Source organism: Marmota marmota, unplaced genomic scaffold (assembly GCF_001458135.2).
Source record: "Marmota marmota marmota unplaced genomic scaffold, marMar, whole genome shotgun sequence".
Taxonomy (NCBI): domain Eukaryota; kingdom Metazoa; phylum Chordata; class Mammalia; order Rodentia; family Sciuridae; genus Marmota; species Marmota marmota.
In genome coordinates this window covers 7,669,885-7,681,139 of record NW_026000130.1, presented here as the reverse complement: position 1 = coordinate 7,681,139, position 11,255 = coordinate 7,669,885, and positions in this window count along the sequence as shown.

Below are 11,255 nucleotides of genomic sequence, written 5' to 3'. Positions count from 1 at the left end.
GGACACAACATCTTTGTTTGTATGTGGTGCTGAGGATCGAACCCGGACTGCACGCATGCCAGGCGAGCGCGCTACCGCTTGAGCCACATCCCCAGCCCAGAAAGTCATTCTTCTTAATGGCTGAGTAATTCTCCATTGTGTATTTATAAGTATATACCATATGTTCTTTACACATTCCTCTGATGAAAGGCACTTAATCCAAACCTTTTTAATTTTGAGGCAGGGTTTCACTAAGTTGCTTAGGACCTCACTAACTTTCTAAGGACCTCACTAAGTTCCTGAGGCTGGCTTTGAACTTGCAATCCTCCTGCCTCAGCCTTCAGCTGCTGGGATTATAGATATGTGCCACTGCACCCAGCTAATGGGGAGTTTTTGCTTAAGAGTTCAGTTTCTAGGCCAAACTCTCCATCATGTTACCTTAGGAACTGATTTCCTCAACAAGATACCTAAAGTGCAAGGTATCAAATCAACATTAATAAATGGGATGGTATCAAACTAGAAAGCTTTGTCACAATAAAGGAAAAAATAAAAAATGTGAGCAAAGAGCCTACAGAATGGGAGAAAATCTTTGCCACCTGTACCTCAAATAAAGCATTAATCTCTAGGATATACAAAGAACTCAAAAAACTTAATGCCAAGAAAACAAATAACCCAATCAATAAATTGGCCAAGGAACTGAACAGACACTTCTCAGAAGACAATATACATTCGATCAACAAATATATGAAAAAGTATTCAACATCTCTAGCAGTTAGAGAAATGCAAATCAAAACTACTCTAAGATTTCATCTCATTCGAGGCAGAATGGCAGCTATTGTGAAGATGAACAACAATAAGTATGCCTTTTTCCCCCACATTGAGGATGTGGGGGAAAAAGGCATACTCATACATTGCTGGTGGGACTGCAAATTGGTGCAGCCAATATGAAAAGCATTATGGAGATTCTTTGGAAAACTGGGAATGGAACCACCATTTGACCCAGTTATCCCACTCCTTGGTATATACCCAAAGGACTTAAAATCAGCATACTACAGTGATGTAGCCACATGGAGGTTTATAGCAGCTCAATTCACAATAGCTAAACTATGGAACCAACCTATGTGCCCTTCAGCAGATGAATGGATAAAGAAAATGATGTATATATACACAAAGAAGCCATAAAGAAGAATGAAATTATGGCATTTTCTAGTACATGGATGGAGCTGGAGACTATCATACTAAGTGATATAAGCCAGCCCCCAAATCCAGAGGTTGAATGTGTTCTCTGATATGTGAATGCTAACCCATAACAAGGGGGAGTTGTAGGAAGGGGAAGTATAGAAGTACACTGGATTAGAAAAAGGGGAATGAAGGAAAGGAAGGGAATAGAAGACAGTAGAAAGAATCGAATATAACTTTCATATACTCATGTATGAATGCACAACCATTGAAAATCCATCATGTACAACCACAAGAATGGGATCCTAATTAGAATAAGTTATAGTCTATGTGTAAATAATATGCCAGAATACACTATATCGTCATGTATATCTAAAAAGAATAAATAAAAAAGTTCAGAGTTTTTGTTTGGTGTAATGAAAAGTTTTTGAAATAGATGAAGTAACAGTTGCAGAACATTGTGAATGAATTAATGACATGAAATTGTACAATTAAGGTGATTTAAATGATTTATGTTTTTATCACAATTTAAAAATGGATTAGTTTTGGGCTGGGGTTGTGGCTCAGTGGCAGAGCACTTGCCTTGTACATGTGAAGCACTGGGGTTTGATCCTCAGCACCACATGAAAACAAATAAACCAAATAAAGATATTGTGTCCATCTACAACTAAAAAATTTTAAAAAATGGATTAATTTCCAAAGAATAGAGAAAGAAATCAAAAACTATCCTGCAGGAAGTACCAAACCCAGATAATTTCATACGGAAATGCACATAAACTTTCAGGGACTATCTAGAGGTAAAAAGCAAGGCAAAAGAGGGATAAATTGAAACACCGTCCTGAATAGGAAGCATCATTCTAAATAAGCAGGTGTATCTTGCAAAATCTGGAGGAGACAAGGACGTCTACCCTCACTCCTTCTAGCCAGTGTACAGAGTTCCTAACCAGGTCACTACATGAAAATTGTATTATAGACATAGAATCAGAAATGAGTGAATAGAACTTCTGCTATTGCCAATGATCCACAAAACAAATTATTAGAAAGAATCCACAGACAAATTATTAGAAAGAAAGGAAGGAAGAATAGCAAGGGTAATTCTTAAGAAGTAGTAGTGTAGGATGTAAGGGGCAAAATGGGGAGGAGAGATGCACTTAGGTATCAGAGTTTATCATGAAGCAATAATCAGTAAAACACTTCCTCTTAATTACCCTGCCTCCCCACCTTAATCACCTTTGTCTCATCCCATCTTATCCTTAGAGTTGACTCCATACGAAAAGCCAAGGGTCCTGTGATTCTCTACTTTCATCATCGAAAGATTTGATACATTCTCATCCTCTATCTCCCTGGATCCTTTTCATGGCACCTCTCATTTTTCTCCTCTGCTTTCCTGATATCTGGCTGCTTCTCAACACTTACCTATTAGTAATTGGTTTCATTGATGGAGAAACCTTTATTCCTGACCTCTACACCACAACTTCCAGTAAACTTCCATATTGGTATATTATGGCAATTCTCTGAAATCGGCTTTCTTATTGGTTTACTGGCTTGTTTAGTGTTTACCAATCCCTTCAAAGTTATGTTCTACCAAAGCAGAAACTTTGAAGGTTTTATTTCTCTATTCCCTAGAGAAAGAATAAAGTGGGAAGTCAATAACGTGGAATAAATGAATGAATAAAAGCTCTGTGCTGAGTTTACTTCTCAATTTCCTTGGCTGAACATTTCAATGATTCCATTTAATAACGGAGTGTTTTGAAGAGAAACTCACCCAACTGCTTGCTGCTCAAAGTGGAAATACTGATACAAAATGAAAGGGAAATTGGGTAAATAGACCAGAAGGACAAGTGCTAGGAGAGCAAGTCTTTTTTATCCCCAGCATTATAATGTCACCCCTTGCACAATGTAGATTGCCCTCCACTGCCTGTTGATTTTATGAACAACAGAGCCCCAGCTCCATCCAGAATAGTGGTCACCACCAGAGTGTTCATCTTTATGTTTCTTTTTAAAATAATTTTTCTAGTTACACCACTTGTTCAGGAACTTCATTGGCACAGCTACAAGACCCACAGCTGTTCCCCTTTCCCACTGTATTTTTTTCTAAGTCAGACTATGGAAGTAGAATTAGTCAACTCCATGTCATCCTGCTGTAGTGTTTGCAACATCTCCTGCAACTTGGTGTGCATGCAGTCAAGTTCCACTCTATTGAGATTCTCGCACCTGAATTGATCCAAGTACACAATGCATTCAGCAGGGACAGGGTAATGTACACACTTTAGCTCCTTCAGCTAAGTGCTGAAGCACATTCATTATGCCCGACATGGAGATGACATTATCATAGAAGACAAGGGAGTGGAGTTTGGTGCAGCAGCGTGGGTGGGCAGAAGGGCTCTGAGCTGGGCTTCCTTCAACCTGCAGCTTCTCAAGTTCAGGTGTTGCAGAGTGCCTGATACCTCACCCAGCAGGACCTCTAGGGGTCCAGGAACCATTTGGGACAGGTTATTGCTACACAGGATCAACTCCTTGAGGCGTGTGGCACGAATGCTCTGGGATAAGTAGGTGATGTCATTCTCAGTAAGCCTGCATCCATTAATCACCAGGGTCTCCAATGGTTTCTGCAGGCCACTGTGAAAAGACAGATAAAGTTACTCCTTGGATATTGAGGTGGACCCTAGATACATTTGAGAAAGGACAGAAATCTAGCTTAGGAAATTTTCATTTTTCCTAAATCAACTACATCAAAGCTGGGAGTTTTGATGTCAGCTTTGATTTTCAGGTTGTTTGTACTGCTCAGGATCAGAGTTTAGAGTGAAACAGTTTCCTGTTCCCAAAAGAATCATCCTTATATTTCAGAGAATGGTATCAGGTGCACTGACCTCTCACAGTCTCAGCTTCCTAATAAGCCATATAAGCACAGTCATCACTCTTGCTCCATAAATTGTTGCAGGAATTATTGAAATTTATATATAGCCCTTAACACATGGAGAGAATTAGGATTTTACGTGGTGGAAGGGTTGGTAAGTTATTTTACACGTTTCTATTTGCCTAATTACTGGGCTCCAGGAGAAAAAAACCCTATTCCAGGAAAGGGCATGGAGAAGTCTATGAGACATAAATGAGAGGAACAAAAAAATCAGCTGTGCTTAGATGTTGTGGGGGCAATTAACTCCTTTCAATGCTACCCTCACAATTTACTATCCCTATTCATACTTCTCTATGTAAGCTTCAAGGAGCTGAGACCTGTCTGACTTTATTTATTTATTTATTTATTTATTTACTTTAGTTGTAGTTGGACACAATACTTTTTTAAAAATTTATATGTGGTGCTGAGGCTCTAACCCAGGGCTTCACACGTGTTAGGTGAGCACTCTATCGCTGAGTCACAACCCCAGCCTCCTGTCTGACTTTTAAAGATATATTTTAATTTTTAACTAACATATAGTAATTATACACATTTATAGGTATATGGTGATATTTCAAAACATGTATATCATGTTTACTGATCAGATCAGGGTGAGTGGCATATCTATCACCTTCTTTGTGTTGGAAACATTCAAAATCTTCTCTACTAGCTATTTAAAAATATTTAATGAATTGTAATCAACTATAATTATCCCTGCTGTGTTATAGAATGTTAGAAGTTATTCCTCTTATATACTGTATCCTTGTACCCATTAACCATACTCTCTCCATCCCTCCCTCCTCCACACCTTACCAGCCTCTTCCCACTATTCTATTCTCCATTTCTTTTTTTAAAAATATATTTATTGTTTAGTTGTAGATGGAAAATACCTTTGTTTATCTTTATGTGGTGCTGAGGCTTGGACCTAGTGCCTCACACATGCTAGGCGAGTGCTCTACCCCTGAGCCACAGTTCCAGCTCCCTATTCTCTATTTCTTTAAGGTCAATTTTTAGCTTCCACATATAGATGAGAACAGGGAGTATTTGTGTTTTTGTGCCTGACTTATTTCACTTGATTGCTTTCTTTTGAGTTTTATCTCCCATTCTTATCCATATGTTTGATGTGACCGAGTGCATGAATGGATGCATGGACAAAGTGCCAATTTCAGACAAGTATTTTTTTTTTCTATAAAATCACCAGCCACTGGTTGGTCCAGGACACCAACCTTAAAGTCTGTGCCCATAAGTGACTCTGTAGGTATTTAGGGAAGGGAAGGTCAAGCTTGTTTGGTCTCTGATGTGACATTGCAGGAGTGTTCAGGAATCCTGGCCTTATCTCTCCAGTGGGATTTAATGTAGACTCACTTGAGCATCTTATTTAGCTGGCCTGAGAGACAACTAAAGATGAGGTGTAGCTTTTGAAGGTGGTCCAGGGGATTCATCAGGGAGAAACAATCAGCAGGGAAGTTCCAGGGGATGCCACTCATGATGAGATTGCCCAGATTGCACATTTGTCCTATCTGGGTGAAAAACTGGATCAGGTCTGATAGGAAGCAAAACCTGCTCCAATGATGCAGCTGTACCTCTTGAATGGCCTCCAGTTCTGGCATTCCTAGAATTTTGACCAGACTGCGGAATGGCACTTGGTTAATGACCAGTGTCCGACAGCAGAGGCACAGATAGCTATGGCTCCTCTCAGCTCTCTGCAATGTGTAAGAAGGGAACCTCGAAGGTGGAAGAAACCAAATAAACTACCTAGGAGAAGGTCTGTTGTATTTCCACAGGTTCCTGGTAATGCCGAGGCTGTTCTCTGCAACTGGGCATGAGCTGGTCTGCTTCTTGCTCTTCCAGTGTGTGCATGATGACAAAGGGTGCTGGTGAGATTTCAGAGCATTCCTCCCAGTTGGAGTGCTTAAGGTCATGGGTAAAATCCAGCACCTTTAGCTTTGATCTCCTGTGGGGGAATGGGGAACAGATCTAGGATACTGATTTGCAGGTCAGTGTTGGAATAAGACCCACAGTAGCAAACTTTAGGAGGAAGCTTCCCTGCCAGCTAGCAGCCTTGCTCATCGGTCTACCATGCCTTTAAAAAGGCACTTCTCCATTCTCATTTCTCCTTTCGAAACCCCTCAGTCTTCACTCCTGGGATATCACTCAGGAGCTTCAACTATAATCTCAGTCACCTTAGCAGCATGGTCAGCTCTGAACCATACCAGCTTCTTTCTTTTCTGAGGAACTCTATGATTTCAAGGCCTCCCGATGATTGATGCTGGGCCACCTGCCGACTCTGGAATATCTTCTGAACACATATCCCTGAATCCCAGCTCCTTCTTCCTTAACTTAGTGATTCCCCTACCAGCACCCCTTTACAATTACCTTGGGCAAACAGTGCTGGGACACTTCTCAGAAGAGAATATACAATCAATCAACAAATATATGAAAAAATATTCATCATTGCTAGCAATTAGAGAAATGCAAATCAAAACTACTCTGATATAATCTCACTACAGTCAGAATGGCAGCTATTATGAAGAAAAACAACAATAAGTGTTGGCAAAGATGTGGGGAAAAAGGTACACTCATACATTGCTGATGGGACTGCAAATTGGTGTAGCCAATATGGAAAGCAGTATGGAGATTACTTGGAAATCTGGGAATGGAACCACCATTTGATCCAGCTATCCCTGTCCTAGGACTATACCCAAAGGACTTAACAGCATACTATAGGGACATAGCCACATCAATGTTTATAGCAGCACAATTCACAATAGCTAAACTGTGGAGCCAACCTAGATGCCCTTCAGTGGATGAATGAATTAAAAAAATGTGGCATAAATACACAATTGAATATTATTCAGCAACAAAAGAGAATAAAATCATGGCATTTGCCGGTAAATGGATGGCATTGGAGAAGATAATGCTAAGTGAAGTTAGCCAATCCCAAAAAAACAAATGCCAAATGTTTTCTCTGATATAAAGAGGCTGATTCATTGTGGGGTAGGGAGGGGGAACATGGGAGGAATGGATTAGCAAGGATGGAACTAATTAATTTTTGACAAAAAGAAAGAGATGAGAAAGGAAAATTATAGTAAGTTTCATGTATGAAATCCTTAGTAAAGTATTATAAAGGGGAACATAACAGTGTCTTAATAAACGTATATATATATATATATATTTTTAAAAAGCCCAGGATGGGAATGACACTTGCCTAGCATGTGAGGCTCTGGTTTTGATTCAAAGTACCACAAACTAAACAAAAGAAAAAGTCTGGTCACAAAGTGTTTCCTCGAGGAATGAAAGGAGAGTGATACATTAGAGAGCTTACAAATGATCTCCAGATTATACCTGGATGACTGAATATCAATGCTTTGAGTGGCTACTGGAAAACACAAAATAAAGGAATTCAAAGGGAATGAATTAGACTTCGTTCCTCTCCCAGGAAAAAAAAAATCTAGAATCTGAAAAAAGAGTAGAGGAACTACTGTGAAGACCACAAAAAAAATGAAAGCCTAAGCCTATAGGGACTGGTAAAGCCAGTAAGAAGCCAGCTACAGAACTTGGGAAGCCCCCTGGAATGCATCTGATGGTTAAGGCCCTGGGCAGGGAACAGAGAGGATGTAAGGAGCAGTGGTGGAACACTTGGATTTACCTGGATTTATCTCCACTACTGGCACAGCCAGTGGCACAACTAGGCCCATCATTCCTTTAATTCCCACCCTGACTCTGTTTTGCTGCCCCATGGAGCCCTCAGCCCACAGCAGTTTTGTTGGGAGTCTCCCTGAGAACTCCCTGGGCCTTTCAGAGATGGCAGTGGGCAAATTGCTAGTGGGCGGCTAAGAACTCCCCTGGCCTTTCAGATGATGGGGTAGAGAGGGAAGATGAGAGGGAAGGGGAGGGGGGATAGTAGGAGATAGGAAAGGTAGCAGAATACAACAGTCACTAATATGGTATTATGTAAAAATGTGGATGTGTAACCGATGTGATTCTGCAACTTGTATTTGGGGTAAAAAATGGGAGTTCATAACCCACTTGAATCAAATGTATGGAAGATGATATGTCATGAGCTGTGTAATGTTTTGAACAACCAATAAAAAATAAATTAAAAAAAAAAAACACAAAAACACATGGACCTAAAAAAAAAAAAAAAAAAAAGGAGCCCCTAATGCAACATGGCGGTGGGCAAATTGCCAGTGGGTGGATAACAAATTGTTTTGAAAACCTTCTAATTGGCCCTTCCATCTTCCGTGCTCGTGAACAGTTCGTGCCCCCCATGAATCTTATGCAGGGCGGACTTGCGAGCACCGTAGGTGACCTTTACTATGATTGGCCCCAGGAGCTTTCTGGTTTGAGATAACCGACTTTCACTTTCTATATAAGTTAGCACCAGCTTGCAATAAAGTGCTTCATCTTTGTCACTGCTATCTGTGTGTGCCTTTTGATCTCCAACGACAAGCCTTGGCCTTTCAAGTTTGTTCTTCTGTGAGGAAAAGGAGGGGGAGAAGGGAGAAGGGTTTCCCTGGGGGCAGGTTTTGTAGATGATCATTTTAACAATTAAAATGCTAGATTTGACCTGAATTTCTCCACAGGAGAGTGTTCCACAGACATGTGACTGAGAAGGGGCACAGGCCTGGAGGGTAACCTAGGGATCAGGTGGGGTCACAGAGGGAAGCCCAGGTCTCTGTTATAATCCACCAGTTGTTCTGAAGGCAGAGCTCCTCTGCATCAGTTGGAGTCCTTGCTGCAGAGGTGGCTGTGATAAATTTGAATCTTCATTTCCGTGCTTCTATTAGTATCCCATTTTTCTAAAGGAGCAGCCATAGGAAGCCACTGGACCTCTTTAGAGGTAATATTCAGTGTCTGTGGGCAGTTCATAGTCATGGTGAATATGCCCTGGAGCCTCAGGGCCAGCTCTGCTCTTGTAAGCTGACAGTTTCATGTCCTTCTAATTTAACAAAAACAAGTCCAACTACCAAACTCTTCAGGAGCAATGTGCAACTTTATTCATTTCTCTTTTGGGGCAGAGTGGAGGTTCCTTGGAACGGGGTGAGAAATCTCATTATATTTCTGCATGTGACAATTTCCCTGCCTCTCCTCAGCCTGTCTGGCTGAAGAGGTGTCAGCTGTATTCTTTGCCTGGACAGTCTTCTTCCCACCAAAGACACCTTCATTTGCACCTCTCAATGTCTCTCTGCTCAGTCACTGAAGGTCCTCTTTGATCCCATCCCTCCGGTTAAGGTGGGTATTGGAATTAGCCCATATTTTAATTGTCATACTGATTTTTCTCAGGTTTTCTACTAACTATTACAGATTTTCTTTTCACTAGAATTTTCAGCCCAAGCCATAGGTCTTTATTTATTAGGATATAGATAGAAATGGGGCTCTGGTTCTTTTAAGTAGCCACAGTTTCAGTTACTACTACTTTTCTTGTCCATTAAATATTAGGGTTGCTTATTGCTGCCTAATCTTGGCCTAGGTCAGCCTGATTATCTAGTAAGACTAAACTGATACCATCTCTTTTTGGAGGTTTGTGGTTTGACTGTGTCTGCTGGAGCTTTAATGCCAATACTAAGGTTGGAAATGTAGAACAAATGGGCTTGTCTCTTTGGTGTGGCGGAAAAGCCAATAAGCACAACCAGGAGATAAAAGAATGATGTAAGCTTTATTACTTGGAGCAAGTAAGGAGAGCACTAGATATAATTCCTAAAGCAATATCTCTCTGAAAAAGGAAGCAAAGGACTTTTATTGGGGAAATGAAAATATGTGTATTCATACTGGAAAGACCCAGCATCATATATAGAGGCAGGCACATTCCTGAGCAGTCTCATTTGGAGATCATGCTTCTTCATTACATGAAATGTCCAAAAATGATGATTGGGAATGTCTCCTGGGAGGAGAATTTAGCATTATGAAATTATTATTATTATTATTTTTAATATTTATTTTTTAGTTGTAGTTGGACACAATACCTTCATTTCACTTATTTATTTTTATGTGGTGCTGAGGATTGAACCCGGGTCTTGCACTCTACTGCTTAGCCAAAACCCCAGCCCAGCATTATGAGATTATAAAGAGTAAAATTCATGTTAGGTCATCTGGAAGAGTGACTTAGAGTGACTCAGCAATTTTGGCTGGTTTGGTGTGTGTGTGTGTGTGTGTGTTTTGGGGGGGAAGGCCTTATTTGAAAGAAACAACAATATAATGGGATTTTTACAGTCATTTTAAAGGGCAGCAGTTATTTCCTTCATAAGCATAGAAACTATGCTAAAGTTCCTACCTAGTATCTAACAAAAAGAGGTCTGCTCTGTTCCTGAAGCCCATCATTAGAATCCCAAGATAGTGAATGTAGGGACTGGGGTGCAAGATTTGGAACAAGAGAATATGCATTTGAGGTAGATTTGTGGGGATCAGTCACCCTAGAGTTTGGGTTTATTCACTTATTCAGTGAGTAATCATTTGACTTCTCTGATGGTTCAGCTATTATTTAAGGTGTTGAAAATCTGTGGTAGGGACTTTCTCAGAACAAAAAAGAACATGGCACCATCAGTATCATTCCACAATTATACTGCAACACTGAAGCAAATCTAGAGTATAGAAATAGAACACCCAATCAGAATGTGCATTATCATATATGGGTGACAAAGAGTTGGCAAATGAAAGATGAACTAGCAAGGGGTATGCCTCCTGCCTTTGGTGCTCATCCTTTGGATACGAATCCACTGGGCCAGTGCTAGCTCTAAGAAATGCTGCTTTCTGCTGAATGCCCCAATGCCCTGTCTCTCTGTGCAGGCATCCACCAACAAACCTAGAACTGAACAAAGTAGAATGCCTGATCCCAGAGGATCAGGCCTGCTGGAATATTGACTTCTCCTGGAAGCAGGATATGAGATGGAGTTCAGTGTGTAGACATTTACTAGGGGAGTTTCCTTGGGATTGGTACCTGAGGAGTGTGAGAAACATATTCACCTCTCAAACTCAAAGAATGGACTTGAAGACACAAGCTGCAGTGGAAGTAGGGTTTATTGTTGTTGTTTTTTAGTTTATTTGTTCTTTTTTGATATACATACATCATAGTGTATTTTGACATATTTTATATACATGGAGTATATCTTATTCTAATTTGGATCCCATTTTTGTGGTTGTACATATGTGGAGTTTCACTGGTCATGTGTTGTGAATTGAGCTGCTGTGTTATATGAACATA